This window comes from Amblyraja radiata, chromosome 20 (genome assembly GCF_010909765.2).
Source record: "Amblyraja radiata isolate CabotCenter1 chromosome 20, sAmbRad1.1.pri, whole genome shotgun sequence".
Lineage (NCBI taxonomy): Eukaryota > Metazoa > Chordata > Chondrichthyes > Rajiformes > Rajidae > Amblyraja > Amblyraja radiata.
The window spans coordinates 9177371-9203805 of NC_045975.1; positions in this window are offsets into that span (position 1 = coordinate 9177371).

The following is a 26435-nucleotide window of genomic DNA, read 5'->3' on the forward strand; positions in this document are numbered from 1 at the left end:
TTAAAGGAGATGTGCGGGTCAAGTGTTTTACACAGATAGTGGTGGGTGCCTTGAACATGCTGCCAAGGCTGATGGTGGAGACAGATGCAACAGTGACATTAAGGTGCTCTTGGATAGGCACATGAATATGTGGGGAATGGAGGGATATGGATCACGTGCCGGCAGAGGAGATTAGTTTAACTTGGCATCATGTTTGGCACAGACATTATGGGCTGAAAGACCTGTTCCTGTCCTGTATTGTTCTACATTCTATGATTTGTGAATTAAATATTGATAAAGAATATGTCTGATGAAAATCTAAGAGAACGCTGTTTGTTCTTGTAAACCACTTGTTACAATGGGATTGTCTTTATCTCTGATATTATTTGTGGAACTAAATTAATATAATACACCTTGCTATTTGCAATCCTACATCATGATTTTTTTTAATATGTGCAAAGCTGATAAAAATCTAAAACTTTCCTCTTAGCACCTTCTTCTATTTCATGGTTATCTGATCTTTCAAATATCACTTCCCTGTTTAATGGGTCTTTATATGTTGACCTTTCCAAAGGGATGACAATTCACCCACTTCTTCTCCCTAACCTCTAACACATGGCCTCTCACATTGGATTTATTGTCTGCCATTAGGAGTATCTTAACTCTTGCAAAGATCCTTTACATTCATTTGCGGCTCACTGAAACACTGAGTTCAAAATCAAATCAAAAATGCTCAACACCCTTAGAGACATGCAGGGAAAACATAGGGAAAGACATAGGGAAAAGGCAGGCTAATGTCCTGGGGTGAAGTCTGTATGTGTGAGAGACATGATGTCATTGTCTTCAATGTGCAGCACATCAAAATACATATTGCTTTATTAATGTGTGACTTAATCATCACAAAGCGTAAAGGAGCAGGGATTAACGCAGGAATTGGAATTTAATTGACTCTAGTTGGGCACTTATAGATGCGCCGTGGCCTGTGCCACTTCAGGTTATCCCCGGCACACACCCCTGTCACCTGTACAAAAACTGTAGCAGTTCACGGAGAAAAAATGTGTGTTTTGCTTTGAAAGATCTCTGACTCCACCATCTCAGTTTTACCCTTTTCCATCTTCGTGCTTTTTAAGTTCAGGATACTTATGCTTTTCAGGATACTTCCTGATTTTCAATGTTCTCCTGTATATGCATGTTTTCTGTTTTGCTTAGCTTTGAATTCCCTTCTTAAAGCTCTGCTCCTACTTCAAGACACACTAGTCATCTATATCTCCTTTTGTGAATCCCTTTGTCTCTGGGAATTTGTTGTGTGCCCTGCTTCCCTCATTACAGCACATGATCTACAGTTCTTAAAGTTGTTTGCTCATTGTAAAGGGCTTTGACTTATCATTAGTGCACGTACCGAGATACAGTGAAAAACTTTTATTTGTGTGCTATCCACTCAAATCAGATATAATATACACAAATGCAATCAAACCAAACATAAGGAGATTTTCAAGTAGAAAGGAAAATTAATAGAGTGGAATTGTGTCAGATGATAGTAGATCCACTTCTGGGAGGGGCAAGCAAAGAGCCATCATGCTCTGGCGCCTTTGACTCATAACTTGGGTCGGCTGCGGGAGTTGCCCGAAGGTTGAAGGTGGCTGAGAAAGGAGATGTACGACAGTTCATGGGATGACTGGATGGAGGCGGCAGCTAGAACGAGCCTTTATGCCAGCTGCAGTTGGGACTGTGAAATGTGCCAAAACATATTTGAAACATATAAGATTGTTAAGGGTTTGAACACGCTAGAGGCAGGAAACATGTTCCCGTTGTTGGGGGAGTCCAGAACCAGTGGCCACAGTTTAAGAATAAGGGGTAAGCCATTTAGACCGGAGACGAGGAAACACTTTTTCTCACAGAGAGTGGTGAGTCTGTGGAATTCTCTGCCTCAAAGGGCGGTGGAGGCAGGTTCTCTAGATGCTTTCGAGAGAGAGCTAGATGGGGCTCTTAAACATAGCGGAGTCAATGGATATGGGGAGAAGGCAGGAACGGGATACTGATTGGGGATGATCAGCCATGATCACATTGAATGGCGGTGCTGACTCGAAGGGCCGAATGGCCTACTCCTGCACCTATTGTCTATTGTCTATAAAACCTGGCCACTCTTGCATATAGACTGAGAGTGGGGTTTTTCTGTGTATTATGTACTTATTGTACTTTCAGGGTATATATGGCAATAATCCTCTGATCTGAATGCAAAAAAGGAATTTCATCATACTATACCTTGGTACACACGATAATAAAGGAATTATTGAACCATAAGGTGTTCTATAAATGTGAACCCTTCCCATTATGCAATCTCATTTTAACACTGTAGGAAGGAACTGCAGATGATGGTTCAAACCAAAGATAGACACAAAATGCTGGAGTAACTTAGGACAGAAGGAACGGGTGATGTTTCGGGTCTCCAGTTCAGTTTGAAGAAGGGTCTCGACCCGAAACATCACCCATTCCTTCTATCCAGAGATGCTGCCTGTCCCGCTGAGTTACTGCAGCATTTTGTGTATATCCTCATTTTAACGGTGGTGGGACCTCTTTGTGTTAAATCCAACGCAATATAAAATTAATTTACTCTGTTAAAGGAGGTACTCAACAAGTGCTGGTTAAGTTATGCTATTGATGGGCAAGTAACCATGTGAAGTAAACATAAATTCTATTTTGGTTAGATTCTCCTAAAAAGAGGAAGCGTGTATTGCCAAATGATAGTTTTGCACTTCAAATCGTCCATTGTTTGTAAATGATGCCAGTAAATCGTCTTTAAAAATTTCCTTTGGAAGGTTGAATGTAGTCCAGCTTGTCAAGAGACAAAGTACAGTTTAAGATAACGTGCAACAGCTGTTGAAGAATGGTTTGGGGAAAAACAGTTTTTTACATCAATTAAGAATATTTAATAAATGATGTCATGTTTAGAGATTGGATTAAAAACAGAAAAATGCTGGAAAAATTCAGCAGGTCAAGCAACCTGGATTGGATGTATGTTGGGAAACCTGAAGGAGGTGACTCATAGGATGGCAACTCTTCACTGAGCTACTCTGGAACTCTACCCCTATTCAGTTATTTTCTTTCTTTGGCATTTCTTCCCTGCCAGCTTCCTTTCTTTTACTCCTGAAGATCCTTCAAAAAATTACTTTTCACTGGTGGGTGCCTGGAATGCGCTCCCTGAGGTGGTGGTAGAGGGAGGTACGATAATGCCGGTTAAGGGGGTATTAGATAGGAACATGAATATGAGGTGCAGTGAGAAGCTTTGTTTTGAATGCTATCTAAACAGATCAGATAATACTATATATAAATACAATCAAGTCAAACCTCATGTACAAGAGATAGACCAAAGGGGAAGATACAGAATGCAGAATATAGTTCTCAGATACAAAGTGTTTAGTTAATTTTAGTTTAGAGATACAGCATGGAAACAGGCCCTTCGGCACACCGAGACCATGCCGACCATTCACATTAGTTCTGTGTTATTCCTCTTTTGCATAGATTCCCTACAGACTAGGGACAAATTACCGAGGCCAGTTAACTCATAAACTCGCACGTCTTTGTGGTGTGGGAGCCGGAAACCCATGTGGTCACATGGAGAACGTGCAAACTCCACATAGACAACAGTCGAAGTCAGGATCGAACCTGGGACTCCGGCACTGTGAGGCACCCGCTCTACCAGCTGTGCCACTGTGCCACTCAAAATGGTGGTGTAGAATATAGTTTTCAGATATGGCGTGCAGAATATAGGTCTCAGATACAGTGTGCAAAATATAGTTCTCAGATACAGTGGCAAATATAGTTCTCAGACGCAGAGTGCAGAATATAGTTCACAGATACAGAGTGCAGATTATTGTTCTCATTATCAATCGTCTGTTGTGCTTTCATGTGACAGCACAAGGAAACTAGGATTGTACTAGACCAGGTCAAAGTTTCACAGCAACTTGGAAGAGATTTTGCCACGTCTTGCAGCACTGGTCCGCGTATTCCCCAGTTTGGGCATTTAACGCTGTTTCATTGTATCTATTTCAGGAGAAAAGAAGATTAGCTGAGTAAGCTTTGACAAAAAATCTGTAGTGGTGTCTAGGGCATACATGCCACACAAAATGCTCGACATTCCTTTGAACCCAACTGAGGAGGTCGAGAGGAGAACCCTGAGTTGTGCAGGCATTTTATAAGTTTTGGAAACATGGGTAAAAATTCAAAGGCGCTTAATTGGAATGTTACCCAACAAAGTTTGACACTCATATTGCTGAAAAAAACGTTTTCATAGACTGACACAATGCGTGTAAAATAGGGGACTTTTGTGACGCATCAAGCGTATCAAAGGCAATTGGGATGATACGGGAGTGCGGAGTTGAAACAAATTGATGGTGATCCTACTGAATGGCAAGGCAAATTTGAGAGCAATTTGGTCTATTTCTGTTCCTGCTTCTTATGTAATTTAACTCCAGCCCTGTTTCCTTTAGATAGGAAAGGTTTAGAGAATGTGGGAGGTTGGCCATTGGGACTAGCTTAAATAGGCATCTTGGTCGGCAAGCATAAGTTGGGTCGAAGGGCCTATTTTCACGCTATATTGCTTTATGATTCTACAACCCTATTAATATAACTACCTATGAATACCACTATTTCTCTCATATATTTGAATGATTGGAAGGCAAGAGTGCAAATGTTTCATATAGACTAATAAATTGAATTGTTACCAGACTCTCCAGCAGTGTTTTAAATAAAGATGGAATGACCACTTTGTGCCAGCCATTTATACTTTATTCTATCATTTTAATGAATTCACTTCCAATTGTCATTTTAGATATTAAACTGTCAGCTTGTTGGAGCAATTGGATCTGGTTCCTTTTTTCCCTTCTATGAGAATAGATTCCACATAACACATCTGTAACTGATAATTTCCTGACCACTTAATGGATTTACTTTGAGATATACATTAGGAGCCCATCATTATTTGTTTACATTTGGTGTTAAGTGGAAAAAATAATTAAAATGGAACTTTATTTATCTTTCATTACATTTCCTACATTATTCTTGATTGTTATTACTTTTTATGACTAAGTTTAAACTGTTCCACAAGTTAGATTGTCCTAAAATTCCTTTCAATTGTGGAACAATTTGGAAGTTATTTCTCTTTTAATTGCTGGCAAGAAATATACCATGCAGCTTGGAATGGAAACTAATTCCAAGTGTTCTCTGTTAAGTTTGACTTAAATGTTTTTCCGTTAAGTTTGAAGATAGTGCTGCCTCTTAGCATGAGGCATGTGGCCTTCTTCATCTACATCCATCTTATGATTATGATCAAGTCTGTGCCTTTGGTCATTCAGTCTCTGTTCTGGAATTTCCTCGCTAAGCCTCTCTACTTCCCATTCTTATTTAAAGATGTTTCCTAAAATGTATCTCTCTGACCAAACTTGATTAAATGCCCTAATTTGTGGCTCTGCCTCAATTTTAATTTGATAATACGCATGGGATATGTTTGCTACTTTAAGATTGCTATGTAAGTAAAAACTGTTCTGGCTGGATGTGGGTAGCTGGAGACAGCAACTTCATGGATTATTGAGGAGGGCATCAAATGATACATCACTTTATATTTCAGCCTTCTATATTCAGCAACTTTATGTTTTACTTACTTTAAAGGTGATGAAATGTTCATTCATTTTATTAAATAATTATACAGGAGGTAAATTTTGATTAATGATTCAACAATTTAAGCCAGAAACAAAGAACTGCAGATGCTGGTTTATACCAAAGAGAGGCATAAAGTCACTGGAGTAAGTCAATGGGTCAGGCAGCATCTCTGAAGGAAAGGAATGGGTGACGTTTCAGGTCGGGACCTTTCTTCAGACTGGATTTTCTGGTCTGAAGAACCAGTCCGAAGAAGGGTCTTGACCTGAAACATCACCCATCCTTTTTCTCCAGGGATGCTGCCTGAACCCCTGAGTTACTCCAGCACGTTGTGTCTATCAAATGTTTAAGCCATTGTTTAACATTAAATGCATTAAACAAAGGCATTCCCTGTTTTCAACAGTGAAGTGCAACCCATTTTAGAGTAGTGAGTCACTCATTATCCCTTCAAATTTCAGACCATTGTGACTTGGAAATATGTTCCCATTCCTTCATCAGTGCTGCATCTAAATCCTGGAACTCCCGACCCACCTAAACTGGAAGTATCTTCATCACACTGATCGCAGTGATTTAAATGGGTGGTTCATCACTACCTTTGCAAATGGCGGTTAGGGATGGACATTACATGCTTGCCTCCACAGTGATGGTCACATCCCGTGCATTACAAAAAAGTCATAGTCTCTAATTGCCATTATTCACAGTAGTCTGTCCAGCTCTGTGTAAGTGCAAAAGGGCAAATCAGGTGATGAATGCCACATTATTTACAGTATGTGGTGGGTGTCAACCTGCCTCACTTGTGCTAAAAACAGCCTTCAAAGGTGAGGCTCACGTTCACTCATAATAGTTCTGTTTAATCTTTAAGCTGAGTCAAAGCCTCATTACCTGGCAATGGCCTTGACTGGTAACAGATATATCAGTGCACATTTCACTGGGAAAGGGAGGAATGTGGTGGAGGTGCTGAGTTTCTGACAGAAAATAGGAGTTATTGTGAAATCTGAAGAACAGGACAAACAATACAATTGACAGGTTAACATGTTCCTTTAATTTATTGCTGTTGCACTTTGAAAAGATTGGGAGGGTATGCCCTGAAACTGCTGCAGATTAATAGTCAAGATCAACAACAGGAGAAAAAAATGGCATTGTTATTGAAAATTTCATTTGCACAGCATTGTAAAGTTTTATCCATAGGAAACAATCAAATTAACTGAAAAAAAAAAAAAAAATAATGATATATTGTAAATACTCGTACCCAGAATAAAACTGCAATTTAGTACTAAAATTTGACAAAATTACAACAGTAATAATATTACAAGAATAGGAAAATAAACTATAGACTTATTTCTATGAACCATTCAGATAATTATTTTGCTGTTATTTTTGCCCTTGTGTAGAGAAGTATGTAAATGACCATCTTATGCAGGCATGTGTGTGTTTGATTTAGAAATTAAAAAAAAGGACATTAAGTTAAATGACAGATCCTATTATTGATGAAAGACTTTCAAAAGAGGGGTAAGTTGGCCACAGGAAATACGTATATCATGCTTTTCCATCAAAGATCTGAGCAAGGGCAGTGACCTCATCTCTGAGATCCCAACTCAGGAATTTTACTCCAGCCCGAACAATAGCGGAAAATAGCTAGCTAATAAAATCATGGCGTCATTTATATTTAGCAAGTTACATAAACTACACATTACCATGTGGCATTTCCTTTGATATCAACTCTTTTTATTTGTAATGAAGCAATGTCAAAGTAATGCGATCCATACTTTTCATATGTATTCATTGCCTCTGCCAATTTCTGGATAGTGAAAGGAAGAATTCTACAAGTTCATAGTTTGTGTTTTGCTGGAATTTACAGGGTTTCAATTGAACAGGTCAAGGGGACAACGTTTCTGGAATCGGGCTGATGAAATTAGAGTTATTAAAATTTCCATGTAAGAATTATCTCACAATAGTCAGATAGCCTGTAAACATGAGCATATCCTCAACTCTTCTGCTTGTATTCCAACTTGCAACAAATCCCAATTGGCAGTTACCCCTGTGCCTTTGATCTATACTGAATCCTGGTTAAACATTGTCTGAATTTTTAAACTCTGATTATAGTTTTCTAATTCCTATAGTATTCTCCCTCCATCTTTCTTTGCTCTTTAAGCTCTACAGCCTCAAGAGGTATCTGTATATCTTCCAGCTTCCTGAGCGTCAGTGAAATCGACTGTCTTCAATTACTTGTCAATGCCTCTCTGCCACTTTCTTTCTCTTTCCTTCCTCCATAAAACCAAGTCTTTGGTCATCTGATCAAATATCTCCTTATAAAAGCCAAGTGTCTTTTTATTTGGTGACTATCTTCTGGAGCACCTTTGTATTTTGTTACATGAAAAGAGCTGCATGAGTGAAAGTTATTGTTGAATTATTTATTGTGCAGAGGAGAAAATCCGAGTGCAGATGGGAGTCCCTGAAGCTGCTGGTAGCTTGTGAGGGCAGATGCAACATCCTAATGGCCGATGATTCACTACTTTGCCATTGGCTGTATGTCAGCATGAAACAAGATCAGCAAAAAACCTTGACAACAAAGAATTCAAATTATCGGAACAGGAAAAGACCCCTATAGCCTCTCAAGCCTGTTCTGTCATTCTATGAGATCATGTCTGTTCACCTGTTTTAATACCCCCATCTTTGACTCGATGCTAACTTTTGTCTGTCTGCAATTTCACAAAACTCTCTGGGATGTAGCCTGTTTGATGTTCCAAAGATCTTTGCATGCAATGAAATACTTTTCAGGTGTGGCTGCTGTTGTAATGTTGAAACAGTGGGGAGAGATTTGTTGCATCTGCCTTAGAAAGGATTCTGGCCTTTTGATGATCTCATCTAAAAGACAATATGTGCTGCTATAATTGTCTCTATTGTCTCATCATCATTTGATTCTGTCTTAACTACAGATGCAAACCAACTGTAGATGATAATTTTATAAGATGCCAGTTATAAATATTGTGTGATTGATACATTAGCGTTACTCTCCATTTTGTATTGAAGGATAAGTTCACATATGTTATCCTGCTTTTCCTAAAATAAGTTGTGTATTTTTTGTTATGATTTACCCAATTACCTGGAGCGGCTGTTTTTACTGATTTAGCCAACTACACTATTCCCTGTGTCTTACATTTTGAAAAGAATAAAAATGATAATGGAAAGCTTCAATTAATTATCTTAGTAGCTTAGAGAGTAGTTGTACTTTAGGCAGTGCCACAGTCAATCTCTGCACGGCAAGCTCTCAAAAATAGTACTGAGATAACGATAAGAGAATATGTGTTCTGTTTAGTTTATTGTCACGTGTACTGACGTACAGTGAAATGCTTCTGTTGCATGCTAACCAGTCATTACAATCGATCCATGCTGCTTGAAGGGTAAATATTGGCCAGGACTGTTAAGCCCCTGTCCCACTTAGGAAACCTGAACGGAAACCTCTGGAGACTTTGCGCCCCACCATAGGTTTCCGTGCGGTTCCCGGAGGTTTTTGTCAGTCTCCCTACCTGCTTCCACTACCTGCAACCTCCGGCAACCACCTGCAACCTCCGGGAACCGCACGGAAACCTTGGGTGGGGCGCAAAGTCTCCAGAGGTTTCCGTTCAGGTTTCCTATGTGGGACAGGGGCATAAGGAGATATCTTCAAAAGTAGTGTTGTGGTAGCAGACAGACCTCACTTTTACATTTCATCTGAATGGACATGTACATTGTGCCCAAGAATTTACAGTGAGATTTAAGGTCAAGGCCACCTCATTCAGGAGATAGTATTATTGAAATAATCACAACATAGTTTGAAACTTTCAATATAAATACTGGTAAGCAGTAAAAGCACTTAATCTGAAGGTAACTAAGGATCATAAAAAATTATGATGAAGTAGGAAGCCACTCAGCCCATCATATTCATGCTGGTTAAAAGTTGCTGGTGGAATTTGGCGGATGGAGCAGTATTTGTGGGGAAAAGGAATGGTTGATGCTTCAACTGGAAACGTCGACCATTCTTTTTTCTCCCACAGATGCTGCTCAATCAGCTGAATTCCCCCAGAAGTTTGTTTGTTGCTCCAGATTCAAGCATCTGTAGTCTCTAAGGATCCACTATTAAGGTTGCACTACATACTTTAGCTTGCACATAATACTAGAAACATAGAAACACAGAAAAATAAGTGCAGGAGTAGGCCATTCAGCCCTTCAATCCAGCACCGCCATTCAATGTGATCATGGCTGATCATCTAAAATAGTAAGATTAAACGAGAACTTACCAGTTTGAAGTTTGATCTGTATTTTATGAGGAGTTACGATGAGGGATTACGTGAAGAACCCGTTCAGCACGCATGCGCGGCATACTTCAAAGCAGCGGTGTGGAATCACAGATAGACACAGTTATTGAAGTAAACATAGTAAAGATAAGGAGACATCAGTTTATGAATTTGACCCATATTATTGAGGGTGGGAGCGGAGGGCACGTAATCGCTCATCGTAACTCCTCATAAAATACAGATCAAACTTCAAACTGGTAAGTTCTCGTTTAATCTTACTATTTTACTTCGGAGTCACGTGAGTGATTCCGTGAAGATTTCAAAGCTCTGTGATTTCAAACCGTGTAACAATTATTACTACATCACTGCCGAAGTCTTTGAGGGAGGAAGTGTGTTATCGTAACCAACCAATGAATCTGTTTGTAGAAAAACACAATGGTATTTTTTAACAATAACAACAAAGAAATTAAATTGCTCCCCTGGGCTTAAATTAAATATTTGCAGTCTGTAAAATCTTTCCTGCAAATAAAACAGGTTTTGCCAACGGCTTATTATAAAATTTCTGAACGGTCTTTCCCCCCCACCATCCTGCTGTAGCCAGGATGTGGTTTATAGGCACGTCCATTCTTTTAGCCGTCGACGTGGATGCTGCCCAGGTGGAATGAAATTTGTACGTTATTTTTTATCCCAGCAGCTTTTAGCACCTGCTTGAGCCATCTCGAAATGGCTTGTCACCCGTCCATAAGGTTTTTTATGACTGACCCACAAGGCTTTTCATCTCCCTCGAATATTTTGGTTGTGTCTATGTAGGATAATAGGATCATGGCACATAACCGTGTTTCTGGCGGGTAAGCCCGGAATTCCACGACTGGATTAGGTGTTCCTGGTCTGCTCTGTTTGATCATTCCCTGGATAACGACAGAGATCTGGTCTGGAGCTGTGAGCATGGTGTCCAGTCGCAATAGGTGTAGTGACTGGACCCTCTGTGCAGCTACAAGTGCCATCAACATGAGTGTTTTGAGCATAGATGGTTCCAGGTTGAGGGATCTGGCTGGTGGCCATCCCCTGAGGTATGTCAGGACCACACTGAAATCCCATATATGGGTGTACCTTGGTCTAGGGGGTTAGAGTTGTAAATACCCTTCATTAGTTTGACCACCAGCTGGTGGGACCCCATGGCCTGTTGTCCTGGAGCTGGCTTTAAATAGACAGGCAGGGCAATTCTAGCTGTGTTGATGGCTCTGTAGCTGAGTCCTTCATCGTGGTGAAGGTTCGACAGGAATTCCAGTACGTTGGTAACTGTAGCGGTTGAGTAGGTGGTCCCTGTATCCCAGCAGTACTTCTCCCATTTTTTGATGCTGGACAAGTGCTGTTTTTTAGTGGATGTTTGGAGGGATGCTGACATGGTGTCGACGGTTTGTTATGATAATCCCAGTCCCAGAAGTGGTTTGTGCAGAATCTGCAACCCAGGAGTTTGATTTTTTCATGGCACGGGTGGCTTGTGCCCGACACTGGGTGTTAACAACTCTGGGTCACTGGGGAATACCATCGGAGTTTCAACAACCATGTCATGGAGTATTGGGAACCATGGCTGTATAGGCCAGTCGGGTACTATCAAAATACCTGAAGCAGAGTCCATTTGTACTGTGCGTAGTCCCCGACTGATGAGGTAGAAGGGAGGAAATGCATAGAAGAAGATTTCCCCATTCCAGCGCGAACGCATCTACCGCTGCTGCCTCAGGGTCTGGTTCCCAAGCGACATACATAGGTATCTGGTGATTTAGCCTTGATGCAAATAAATCGATATCTGGCGTGCCATATTGCTTGATAACTTTTGTGAAAAATTTTTTTGGGGGGTTTTAACATCCATTCGATGTTGTCATTAAATTTACGTGACCTGGTGTCTGCCACTGTATTTAGCTTACCTGGCAGGTAAGTTACTGATAGCCAAATATGTCTTTGGACACACCATTGCCAAATTGTGTTGACCAACTTGTTGCATGATACCGATTTTATGCCGCCCATATGGTTAATGTAGGCCACCACTGTAGTATGATCTATTTATAACCGTAGATGCAAGTGATGCATATTTATGCATATGCTTTTAAACCATAAAAGTCACCCAACATCTCTAGATAATTAATGCCCAGTGTAAGTGGTAACGATGATTCTGGGTTAGTCCATCTACTACTTGTGCTGGATATAGAGTTAGTTGCTCCCCAGTCTTGAGCACTGGCATCTGTTTGGATAACTGACGTAGGGTTAGTGATGATAATAGGCTGAAACTATGTCAAACGTTTTTTGCCCACCACTGTAGTTCTGATATTACTTCAGTGGGTAACTTCATGAAACGATCATAATGACCTGTATGTCGTTTTTGGTACAAAGGTCCGAATTATGTAGCCGGAAATGCTGCTACCATTTTCCCAATTACTCTGTTACTTGTCGAGTAGTTGGTTGTTTGTTGACCATTAAATTGTTGCATGATTGTGCCAATTCAACTATGTTGTCTTTTGTCAATGTTACAGTCACGTAGACTGAATTAATTGTGAAGCCCAAGTAGTCCATGATAGAGGATGGCTTCAACTTAGATTTATCTGGATGTAAGACAACACCAGGGTTTCGAATAACTGTTTGGTAGCTGAACAGCTAACATAGTCAAATTCATGGTCTTGCCTACCATTTAGGATATCATCAAGATATGCCATGACAATATGTTTTTGTCTTCTGAATATTGCCAGAGCTGGTTTTAGTGTCTTGGTGACACTCTTGGGCTGATGTGAACCCATTGGGTAATGCTTTAAACTGCTATAGCTGCCCCATCCAGGTAAATTTCAGGTATCTGCGATGATCCTTGTGAATGGTACTAAATAGTAAACATCTTTAAGATGAATGCTTGCCATGAAGTATCCTTTGGAATTTAGTTGTTTGGCAGTAACAACCGGTTCCATTTTGAAATGTATATACTTAACAAACATATTTAGTGAAGTTAAGTCAATGATGATGGCGACATCCACCATCTTTTTTGGGTTTTGTGAATATATTTGATACGAATTGCAAGGGTTCAGGTTTTCCCATGATACCCTTTGTAATTATTCTCACCAGTTCAGCTTGTCCCTCTTGTTTCTTTAACGGAGAGAGGAAAAAATACCCTCTGGGGTGAATGTTGACCTGGTGGCAATTTTTCTAGTATGAATTGTATTTGTATTCACTAATGCCATTGAGTAGATACTGATCACTCGTGATAGACTCCCATGTGTTAGTATTACTCTATATACTGGTAGGAACCAGACCCACCTACCTCCATGGTTATGGGTATTCTTCTGTTTCCTGCCGGTCCAACGAGTGTTGCACGTCGTCTGATGTGGCGGTGACGTTGGGGGGTGACACATTTTCCATGGGGTCCGCTCTGGGCCCTGGTCTAAAGAAGACTTTCGGTGATAGAATGCGGACCCCGAGCTTTCATCAGTCCGATATGGTAGACGTTGACTGATGGACGCGATGGGGTGCTGCTGCGTCGGAATTACTGTTTTTGGTTACTCGTCCCGGCCCTGCCCTCATGAGCCGAACGATTTGTAAAACCTCTTGCATGTCCTTCATATGCTTTGTGAGGTTTTTGCCAAAGAGCAGTGGGTCTGGCTCAGTGGCTGGGGTATGCACAACCCCGCAATGTAGGATTTTATGGCAGGCCTTATGACTTGTTTACGAAGGTTGTGGTCATCTCCGCATTTGTCCATGGAACGAGGAAAAAACAATGTGATGGCTGTCGTCAGGCTTTTAACGCTCCTGCACGTGGGGTTTCCACGTAGCTGTCCACCACACATAGCAGCTCTTCCTGTTCCTGCACCCCTTGCATACTCCCGAGATCTTCAGCCATTGCCCCTGTTCTTGACCAGCCCAGTCCTGGTCACCAAAGCTATCCTCTGGAAAGGAGGAAGCAATGGACAGTGCACAAGGCACTGTGGAGGGAGTGCCTGACCTCCCTCTGCGAGAGCGCCCCTCCTGGGGTGCACCTCGCTGGAGCTCCTGCTCCAAGAGCCGCTCCATGCGACTCAGGCGGCTGTCTCTCCCCCGCCTGGGTGGAGAGATGTCCCCGTCCGATAAGTCGGAGCCACTGGCCGGACGCCTCTTCCTTGGCTTTACATCCAGCCCGCTGCTCAGGCGCTAGCGGGCTGGGCTCGGCGCGGTGTCGGGGTATAGCGGACCGCCCGGTAAGCGGTCCTACCGCCTTGTTGCTGCCCCCGCGAGATGGAACGCTCCTCCGTGGAGTCGAGCGGGGGGCAGGTCTGTTCAGGCGGCTGTCTTTCCCCCCGGGCGGGTGGAAAGACGTCCCGTCCGATAAGTCGGAGCCACCGGCCGGACGCCTCCGTGGCGGTACTTCCAGCCCGCTGCTTAGGCGCTAGCAGGGCTGGGCTCGGCACGGTGTCGGGATAGCGGAGCGCCGGGTAAGCGATCCTACCGCCTTGATGCTGCCCCCCCCCCAGATGGAACGCTCCTCCGTGGAGTCGAGCGGGGGACAGGTCTGTCCTGTTGCTGCCCCCCCCCCAGATGGACGCTCCTCCGTGGAGTCGAGCGGGGGACAGGTTTGTTGCAGAGCCTTTATTCTCTGCCGGACAGCAGAAGGCTCCCTGTGAAAGAAAAACCCGACGTCAGCTTACCTGACGGTCCGTTCTTTCACCTCCATAGCGGGAGCGCCTGACTCCCGCTGTGCCGCTGTTGCTCTGCTGGACGTAATGCCGCGCATGCGTGCTGAACGGGTTCTTCACGGAATCACTCACGTGACTCCGAAGTAAAATCAGTACCACGTTCCTGCTTTTCCCCCATATCCCTTGATTCCTTTAGCCCTAAGAACTAAATCTACTTCTCTCTTGAAACCAGTGAATTGGCCTCCACTGCCTTCTGTGGCAGAGAATGCCACAGATTCACAACTCTCTGGGTGAAAAGGTTTTTCCTCATCTCAGTCCTAAATGGCCTACCCCATATTCTTAAACTGTAACGCCTGGTTCTGAACTCCCCCAACTTGGGGACCATTTTTTCCTGCATCTAGCCTTTCCAATCCTTTAAGAATTTTACATGGTTCTATAAGATTCCCTCTCATCCTTCTAAATTCCAGTGAATACAAGCCCAGTCGACCCATTCTTTCATCATATGTCAGTCCAGGCATCGCGGGAATTAACCTGGTTAACCTACGCTGCCCTCCCTCAATAGCAATAATGTCCATCCTCAAATTAGGAGACCAAAATTGCACACAATACTCCAGGTGCGGTCTCACCAGGGCCCTGTACAGTTGCAGTAGGACCTCCTTGTTCCTAAACTCAAATCCTCTCGCAATGAAGGCCAACATGCCACATGTCTTGTTGCACCTCCCCGTTTCCTAATCTAACACCATTCAGATAATAATCTGCCTTCCTGTTCTTGCCACCAAAGTGAATAACCTCACATTTATCCACATTATACTGCATCTCCCGTGCATCTGCCCAATCACCCAACCTATCTAAGTCACCGTGCAGCCTCATAGCATCCTCATCGCAGCTCACAGTGCCACAGTGTAATTTGCAAACTTGAAGATGTCACATTTAATTCCCTCATCTAAATCGTTAATATATATTGTAAATAACTGGGGTCCCAGCACTGAGGTTTGCGGCACCCCGCCAGTCACTGCCTGCCATTCTGAAAAGGACCCGTTAATTCCTACTCTTTGCCTTCTATCTGCCAATCAGTTCTCTATCTATGCCAATACCCTACCCCCAATGTCATGTGCTCTAATTTTGCACACTAATCTCTTGTGTGGGACCTTGTCAAAGGCTTTTTGAAAGTCCAGATACACCACATCCACTGGCTCTCCCTTATCCATTCTGCTTGTTACATCCTCAAAAAATTCCAGAAGATTAGTCAAGCATGATTTTCCTCTTCATAAATCCATGCTGACACCATTTCCTGACTAATGTGGATTCCCTTCATTTCCTCCCACTAGATCCTCGGTCCTCTAGTATTTCTGGGAGATTGTTTGTGTCTTCCTTAGTGAGGACAGAACCAAAGTATTCATTTAACTGTTCTGCCATTTCCTTGTTTCTCATTATAAATTCACCTGTCTCTGATTGTCTTCTTCTTATCGAGCCCACACACAAGATTAGAAGTTGTTCTGCCAGAGCTGAACACATTTGTCGACATCTGTATGCATAATTATCATCGGCGGTCACTCGAAACGAGTATGACTGTCCTCTCATGGAGGATGCCTGTGCGTGACTTTGTTTAACTTGGGGAGACTGCACAGACAGCCACCACATGGTCCTTGACAGATCTGGGTCAGGATCCAGTGGCATGGAATCTAAGACGACTGGGGACCCTTTTCTGTTGCAGCTTTCATCCGCCTTCCCAGCCATTGTGACACTCCACTAAGGTCAGCCATCATCCTCCGCCTGTTCCACTGTTGAGGTCTTGGTTGGATTGCGCTTTGTCAGAGAACTCCCCCTTGACCGTACCGCCATGGGCGACCCTACCAGGAGCATAGCTCCAGACGGCATCGCTCTCAGGATCTCAGGGCCACACAAGCTTCTCCACCACGACAAGTTGACAATCCACGGATGGTGACAATGGTGTCTGTCTTGTCGCTTCTTGTGCTTCTTGTGCGTGATAGTGGAAAGACTGGTGGAAACAAGGCTGCGATATGAACACTCTTTCCTTGACCCCGTCTCTGATTGTCAAGGGCCTGTCCCACTGTACGAAGTAATTCAAGAGTTCCCCCGAGTTCTCCCCTGATTCGACCTCGTGTAATGTACATAGCGGGTACGTAGAAGCTCGTACGAGTAAAGAGTAACAATTTTTTTCATCACAAGTATTTTTTTACTTGTGAACATTTTTTCATTACCAGATTTCCCGAGTACCTACCGTTACTCGTACGAGCCGCTACGTGACATCCACAAGCTCCTACGTACCCGCTACGTACATTACACAAGCTCAGATCAGGAGAGAACTCGGGAGAACTCTTGAATTACCTTGTAAATTAACTCGTACAGTGGGACAGGCCCTTAAGGGTGGTCAACATTTGTCTTCAAGACTGCACTATGTTCTTGGCTTTCATCATTATGATCTGGTTTACACAGAATAACTGATAATTTATTGTGTTCTTGTATTTATTGTGCCTACAAAACTGCACTAAAAGAGAATTTAATTGTTCTTGTCCTGGTGCATATGACAATTAAACACTCTTGACCCTCAACGTTTGTGTAGGAAGTGCAGATTACTGGTTTCACCAAAGATAGACACAAAATGCTGGAGTCAGCGGAACAGGCAGCTGTTAAAAAGTCACAGTTGACTTCCCCAAGAACTGGGGCAATGAGATTAACTCAATTTCATTTTAACTAGCATGAACATGATGGGCTGAGTGGCCACCTACTTCATCATAAATTTCTACGATTCTATGTTACCTTCAGATGAAGCGCTTTTATTGCCATGTGTGGATGGTTTCCTGACAATGGATGATTTAGTCACTGCAGTTTATATTTTGCATGAATCATTTTGGCGCTGACATGCTCATGATCACCTTACACCCGAACACCTGGCCCAGCTGTAGGGTCTTATTTTCTAAGCCAAAATTATACCCCGCTCCTGCTACATGAGAGACAGGTACACTTTGTAATGTGCACTGTAGAAGTAACAGCCACAAAGCACTTGGTGGACATTGAGTTAGTGCACATCTAAGAGCTATTTAAAAAAATATATATATTTTAATGTTAACTCAAGCACCTTATAAATGTATATGTAAACAAAATTAAAATAATTTAAAAGATAAGCAACTTCCTCTTTTCATTTCCCCCCATATCTCAGTGAAATCAATGTGATCGATACGCCGGTGAATCTTGGCAAAATATAATTAGAATCTCTGCATTCCAGCGGTAGATAGGGCATACAGATTTTGTTTGGTATGTTTAGCTGCCAAGAACCACAGCAGCCAGGAATCCGTCAGGAATCCTGGCGACTGCGCAGGACTGGCAGCTTTCCGTAGACCTGGTGAAACAGCTGGTTCCCACAGCACATTGCCACGACCACCCTGAGGCCAAATATCCTCCTGGCCTCAGAGGCGACCATAAACATTGTCTTGTTGGAACTGACAGTGCCGTGGGAGGACCGTCTGGAGGAGGTCCACGAGAGGAAGATGGCCAAATATGAAGAACTGGTCATAGACTGCCGCAAGCAGGGCTGGAAGGCAAGGTGTATGCCCATCGAGGCTGGCTGCAGAGGTTTTGCAGGGCAATCGCTCTACAAAGCCTTGAGTGCACTGGGCATCAACGGAGTGGCGAGGAGAAGAGCCATCAAGAACACCACAGAGGCAGCGGAGAAGGCCTTGAGATGGCTCTGGATCAGGAGAGGAGGTCCATGGGGAGGAGCGAATGCCACCTGAACACAAGTCGTGGTCTGATCAACCACGGCTGGGTCGCCTGGGTGAAGGTGTCTGATGTTGAAAGACCCGAAACACCCAATGAACCCATCACTGATGATGTGTCCAGGAGCATCAGTAGATGTATTTGTATCAAAAAGGGCTTTCACATTTGACTACACCATGTCCTCATTATGTGCAAGGGGCAGAGGGCATGGACCTCTCATGGGTGGCAATGAATCACGGCAAAATACCAAGGCTGGAATTATATATTATATATAATAATACACTATATATTATATGTTTCAGCTTGTCAAACAAACAAGCGCTCCGGATGTTAGTTGCAGCAACAAACCTATCCACATTGCTGACCCCAGCTCTGGAGGCACACTGATTATTGATATTTCTCCACTTGCCAGCAGAAGATATCAAATGTAAATGAACCATAACACTGGACCCCTAGGAGAGGGCTCTGGGGGAACACACAATATTTTTCTGGCATTCCCCGAAATACACAGCTGGATTCATGAGGAAATGAATCCATAGATAACAAGTCAACATCTAATCAGGATTTAACGCACATAAGTGTGGAAGTTCCAGACTTGTACCATTTACGAACAAAATCCCTGCAATTGACGCAGTTCCATGGAAAAGTTTGAAGATCGGAACTTCTTAATTTTAATCATTTATTTGTTCTTCTCTTAAAATAAGTTTCTCAGATGATGAACACCGCTAGCAATGTTCTGCTTCCTTGAATTCCCTGATTAACAATATCAGAGAGCAATTAAGTCATGTTGGCTTGGGAGTAGAGTTACATAAAGGTTGCACCAGGTAAATGTATCCAGTTTCTTCCCATAAAGGTGTTAATTTAGTTGGGTTTTCAATCAATTTAACAGCCTAATTGAATCCTTTAGTAATTTCAAGATTTATATTTCTTTAATTCTCATAATTAAGCTTTGAACTCCGGTACCCCACAATTTGCAGTCCAATAACATAATCACTGTGCCATTAATAGTTATGGTCATTGATTTACTACTGTTTGTGGGAACATGGAGGACATTAATTAGCAGTAATTTTCCCAACATTACAAAGTGACGACACTTCAAATGTATTTAACGAACCACAAAGTACTTTTGGATATCCTGAAAAGGACAGAAAATATTCTATGTAAATGCAAGTCCATTTTTCTTTATCATATCCATTGGTCTAAAATTTTATTTCGGATAGAGTCAATAGATTCATCTCATCATCCGTTAATTTTATATATTAGGCAAAAAATAGCGTCAGGTCAGAGGCAAAGCAGAATAGCTCTAGCTAAATCTTAAATAATCTTCAGCATCGGATCATAAACTGATCTCTCGCATAGCTGATACAAACGCACCCCGTCATTTAGTGCCAATTGCAAGATTTAAAAGAATTTGTGAACTATCAGTGTAATGTTTGTTATTCTAATGGCAGTTGACTTTTTATTGTAAGATTTAGAGGAGGCTTTTATAACCTACTTTACTTTCAAAGAACATGTAACTTTTGATCAAAAGAGTTGTAAAACTTAGAAGAAGCTGCAGATTTATGTGATGTTGTGCTAATGAAGGCCCGGTGCCCCTTTGTGGCCCTATGCGGGCCTGAGGAAATCCACTCCTGCCGTATTATCTGTTTCTCTTCCCAAATTTTTCTTTCGCAAACCTTAATGTTTTCAGAACAGTTGATGAAGGAAACATTGCACTTTCATTTACACGGTGCAAGTTACTTTGCAATATGTTCAGCAGATTTAAGAGTTTAGTTTGTTGATTTTTATTCTCTTTGTTCCGAATTGTGAAGTATGTCAAAAGTTACACCAGACTGGATTTTTAATTTGTTTTGATAGGCTTGTGAATTATCTCACGCAGGTTAATAGAGAAAAAGTGCAATGCCATTTCTCATGGTGATAAGAAACCCCAACTTGTCCAAGTGCTGCCCTCTCGAAGTGGCCCTTGTCCAGTGATGTTTTATTCTGACAAGGCTCGTGATTCTATAAATTAAGACCATTCATTCCTTGTGCCACACACCAATGATCACTAATTCACAGGCCTCTGTGGAATGACCAATTACCAACACTGCACGGCCCCTGAAATGTGAATCTTACCTCTGCCCCAACCCACTTAGTATGTGCAATATAAATTATGTTGTCTTAAAACAAAGAATTTCTATGACACTTAGTAGGGAACAGTCAGTGGCCCACATTCCCCTGGATTAGCTTCTCCAGATGTGCTTTTTGCAGCATGACTCACTACTGATTACACAAAATCTTATTTCTGACACAAAAAAAACTCTAATTTTAATTATTGCTGCAATGAAATCCTGTGAGTAATATCATCCATGAAATATTAACAAGGATTGTGTTTTATTCTGAACTGTAAGAGCAACACTGGCATCCTGGGGTCCAGAAACTGCACTAACTTGTTGCAATGGCTATTCAGAATCAGCTTTAACTCTGTAGCTTCTGAGTCAGAAGATTATTGGGTCCAACTCCACGGTGTGGTTTTTTGTGAACAAATGATACCCGAGGCCCGCCGCCCACTCGCAGTCGGCCCCGCCCGCTCAGTGTCCGCGCCGCCCGCTCGCCAAGTTCGTCCGCCCTCTCACTCTCTCTCCCCCCTCCTTTCCCCCTACCCCCTCCTCTCCCTCCCCCCCTTCTCCCCCTCATCCCCTCTCCCCTCTCCCTCCTCTCCCCTCTCTCCCACTCTACCTCCTCTACCCCATGTCCCCCTCTCCCACTTCCTCCCCCTCCCCCCCTCTCCCCCTCTCTGTATGCCCCCTCTCTCTCTGCCCTCTCTCTCTACTCCCCCCCCCCCTCCACCCCCTCCCTCTCTAGACGCACCTGCAAGGTGGGGGCTATGCATCAGTGGATAGGGTGGGGATGGGGCAAAAGGAGCCATTGAATAATATTAATATTATATCAAGGGGGGGGGGGGGGGTGTGTGTGTGTGTGTGTGTGTGTGTGTGTGTGTGTGTGTGTGTGTGTGTGTGTGTGTGTGTGTGTGTGTGTGTGTGTGTGTGTGTGTGTGTGTGTGTTGGGGGGGGGGGTGGTTAGTGTGTGTGTGACGCTGCAGGCGCCCCCCCCCCTCCCCAGCAGGTCCCCCCTGGTCTAGTAATGTTTAAAAGGCTACAGGTGCATGGATGTGAAAGGTTTTAAGGGATAGGGCCATGTGCTGGCAAATGAGATCTGCTCAGGTTAGCATGGACGTGTTAGGCTGAAAGGCCTGTTTCCGTGCTGTACAATACTATGGCTCCATGTCTATGGTTCTTGCACTGGAAGGTTAGATTAGTTTAGAGAGCTCCTTTTGTACTGACATTGACATAATGAACTGAAGGAACTTTTCTTGTGACTTTAATTTCCTATAATTCTTTGGCTTATCAGGGTTCCATCAATCTATATTGCAAAAGAAAAATTAAATGATATGATCACCATTCTAAAACTGGACCAATTCTTACATTACAACAGTAACTCCACTTTGAATGTGTCTAACGGACTGGAAAACGACATCCTAATATTGTGAAGAGCAAATGGATGCTTGCCTATCCATGCATGTCTCTCACTGTTGTTTCTTTCCTAAATCACATTTACTCTACATGTTGTTAAAATATTCACAACAGTAAATTGCAGCAGGCGAGAGGGAAGCTGAAAATCGACCAAGCGATAATTTGCAAGCAGACGGATGCATGAATATAGTGTCTTTCACATTCAGTGGTTTACAAACAAATTACATCAAGGGGAAGGTACACAAAATTGCTGGGGAAACTCAGCGGGTGCAGCAGCATCTATGGAGCGAAGGAAATAGGCCACGTTTCGGGCCGAAACCCTTCTTCAGACTGCATCAAGGGGGTGCTGTTTTAAGTGACATCCATGTTGTAGTGTCAGTAATATACCAGTCAAGATCCATCAGTTTCAGAGATAAATGTTGACCAGGATTTACGGAAGAATTCCCTTAATCTTGTTCAAGAACAATGCGAGCAAATTTTCCACATCCACCCAAAAGAACTGCAGAAAAATTGTATCTCTGACAATACAGGACCCACCCCGTGGTCCTCTGGCATGTTGGCCAGGATGTTCAGGAGTGGTGAAAGGAAGAAAGAGAATAGGGGTGGAGGGACTGGTGAGAGCTGGGAAAAGGAAATAGATTGAAGATGGATGTTCCAGTCCAAACAATCTGTGTGTGAAAGATACATCTTCTAGATGCGCTGGGATGCATCCTCAGTGATGTGACCTGGGGTCATTGGGTGTTTCGGGTCTCACAACATCAGACAACCTCGCCCAGTTGAATACTTATTTACTACGCACATAATACATTTACTGCATGCACCAGTGAGTGATGCTTAACAAGAAATACACAATATTGTACTTACTCTTAAGAATATGGTATCTCAATCAATTTTACAAGAGCATACATGCACTGATGCACAGAGATGGCTGGACAACTTAATAAAACTTGATTAGTCCACAGCTGGAGTACTGTGCACAGTTCTGCTCACACTGTGGTGCGGCGGTAGAGTTGCTGCCTTACAGCGGCAGAGATGCAAGCCTTAATGGCCTGTCCCACAAGCATGCGACTGCATGCGGCAAGCGCGACCAAACCGGACGCGGGGGCCGCGCGGGGGTTGCGCGGAGGTCGAGTGATCCCCGTACAGGGCCGGTCCCACCAGCATGTGACTGCATGCGGCGAGCGCGACCAAACCAGAAGCGGGGGCCGCACGGAGGTCGAGTGAGTGATGTGAAGTTCGAGCGAAGTGCGCGCGTGACGTACGGCGTCAAGACGCTGCATATGCCCTTCGAGGCGGTTCGTACGGCCTCAATGCGGCTACGGGCTGGCAGGCCGTTGCCGCGCAGAATTTTTGAACACTATCAGTTTTCCGGAGCCCCGCGCGATGTCGGGACCAGTTCCGCACAACCCCATACGGCTCCGGCGATCAAAGTGGGAGGCCATACGGCTCAAGCGACCACGTTAGGTCGCGCTTGCCGCATGCAGTCGCATGCTCGTGGGACAGGCCCTTTATTTTGCTGGATGTAATGACGAATTCACAACATGCAGGAGTGCTAATGCTGGAAGAAGCAAAAACATGGAGCAAGAGTCCACAGCCAATTTCAGAACATTTGTGTCACAAATTGTTTTTCTTACACATTGGTGTTACAAGAGTTGCAGTGATATCCTGAAACTTTTGCATAGCTTGTGTGGTGTTGCTGGAGTACAACTCCCTCTTTTGGATGCTTGAAAATTAGCAACAATCTGAGAAAACTTTCATCTGCCTGAATGTAACGTTAAGATTAATTTAAACGTTTAAGTTTTCAATGTGTTCAGGACCCTCCACTGTCTCTCTTCCACCCAGCTCAGGAGCCAAAACAGACTGAAGTAAAGAGAACATTGTGTTAGAAGTTCGATATCTCTGTCAAAGATGCTGGCTGACCTACTGAGCATCCCCAGCATTTCATGTTTATATTTTAGGATCTTATCTTTCAAGTTACTTCAGTTGGATGTTACAAATGCTTAGTGCCCAATGGGAACTTGGGGGAGATGAACTGATGAATCAGATCTGGCCCCACAGCTCACATTATGTAAAAAAACATTTTTTATTTCATGTATCTGAAATGTTTCCCAAAAATCTGTGTGGATGCAAATCTTTCTCTGCCTGAAGGATCCTACCTTTTCAAATGGATTACTATCTGAATTCTGTCATTCCTCAGAGGGTTACTAGAAACGTGAAGCTAGGCATCTTATTCATCCCCTCTTCCTATTGATTGATAATAGACACAATTCTGGTCTTTCTCTGTGCTATAGAGGGCAGAGGAGGAGGTACAAGAGGAGAAGGGGTATCATTGAATGAATAAAACCAAAGAGGAAGACAATAATTGATTCAAAAAGCTAGAGTAACTAAATGGGTCAGGCAGCATCTCTGGAGAAAAGGAATAGGTTTGGGTCAAGACCCTTCTCCAGAGATGCTGCCTGACCCACTGAGTTACTCCAGCTTTTTATGTTGATCTTCGGCGTAAACCAGCATCTGCAGTTCCTTCCTACACATAATTTTTGATTGATTGATTGATTGATTGGGAGATACATGGAAAACCAGGCCCTTCGTATCACTGAGCCCATGCCGACCATCACATGAGTTCCATGTTTCCCATATTCGTATCTATTCCCTGCACACTAGGGGCAATTTATGAAGGCCAATTAACCTACAAACCTGCACGTCTTTGGGATGTGGAAGGAAACCTGGAGAAAACCCACATGGTTACAGGGCAAACGTGCAAACTCCACACAGACATCACCCGGTTAGGATCAAATCTGGGTCTCTGGCACCGTGAAGCAGCAGCTCGACCAGCCGCTCCACTGTTCTGCCGATGGTAGAAAATGAAAAAAAAATTACATAGTAGACTTATCCATAATAAAAGTGATGTTCTCTTGTTATTCTGCATAGATGCATCGAGGTAACATTTACAGTGTGTTTCTGTGAATATTAATGGTTGTACAGACTGTTCATTTTTATTTTATGTTGCTTTCGGGGTCTTATACCAGAGAGAATAATTACTTACTGGTGAATGTGGTTTACTTGAGGTAAGTAAGTAAGTAAGTAAGTAAGTAAATTTATTGGCCAAGTATTCACATACAAGGAATTTGCCTTGGTGCTCCGCCCACAAGTAACAACATGGCATACAGTGACAGTTACGAATGACTCAGAAAACACTAAACATTAATAATAATAAGACATTAATGATAAAACACCATTGATGAAGCATGTGAACCAACAAAATACCAGATCAAAGGGAGGCTTGAGGTCTACATCTTATTGGTAACTCTGCTATCGATTTCTCCCCCTATTTTCTTTTGTAGCTGTCCAATACCTCCCTGAGCACTGGCAATGTTACTCCACAGTACCAGCAGAAGAGGTGCAAGTGAAGCTGTACTTTCACCTTCCACTCTTTATAAAATCAAGTCCATCCAAAACTCTGCTACCAACTCCCATGCATACCTCACACAAAATTCTGTACACTGAGTGGCCTCTTTACTTGCTGCCCTATGATGATTCCTGCTCCAGCAGGACATTCATGTCCCTGTAGCACTGCCCATTCATATCTCCATAATTTCTCTCAATCAAGAACACTTCCAAATTCTGGCCTTGTGAGCATTAATGTGTCCAGCCATCAGTGGTTGTATCATGGTTCCAAGCTCTGCATGTCCCATTATGAATCTCCATGCCTCTTCCTCTTTTTCCTTCTTTAAGGCATACTTCTAATTTTTGATTACCAGACCTAATAAATCCTCCTGCTCAATGTTAATGTTTGCCTGAGTAAGCTTCTCTTGGACAATTCACCACACCAATGGCAATGGCAATTTTGTACAGCTCAAAGTCAGCAGCACTAATAATATAACATTCAACAATATGCATGATTCCATCACTGCTGACAAAACCACCAACTTGCATTTACAGACCACTTATACCATAAAGAAAAGTGTCCACGGCTCTTGGCCAATGCACAAGAGAGGAGGAGTGACCAAAATGCTCATCAACAAAGTCTGAAGAAGGGTCCTGACCTGAAACGTCACCTATACATGTTCTCCAGGGATGCTGCCTGACTCGCTGAGTTACCCCAGCACTTTTGAGTCATAGAGTCATGTGTCTTTTTTGCCAATTAACATGTTAATTGTTAAGAGGGTCTTGAAGGAGGAGAGATGGAATGGCAGAGATGGGGAATGGCAGTGGGGAAATCCCCAGTGGGAATTCAGTAGAATCTGCCATAGCTGCCAGCAGTGAAATGAAAAGGGGCTATAGAGGAGAAACCTAACAACAGCACAATAGATTCTAAATACTTACAAATAATCAATACAACATGCTACTCGAAATGTACAAAGTACTCTGCACTTGAGATAAAAAACAAATTTCACTTTCTATTGATAAGAGATGTTCATATCCGTAGTTTCCAATGAAGCTGCCCTGGATTATGTTAAATCTGAACAGGGGGTAAAACAAACACAAGTGCACCATTGAGAATCACAGAAACTAAACTAATGGCACTAATCACTCTCAGTCAGTTGTTACTGATAAGGACCTGCAGTTTAAGACTTCTCTTCACACCAGCAAAGTACCAAACTGTAGAGAGGTTAATACCGTGGCAAAATGAGGAT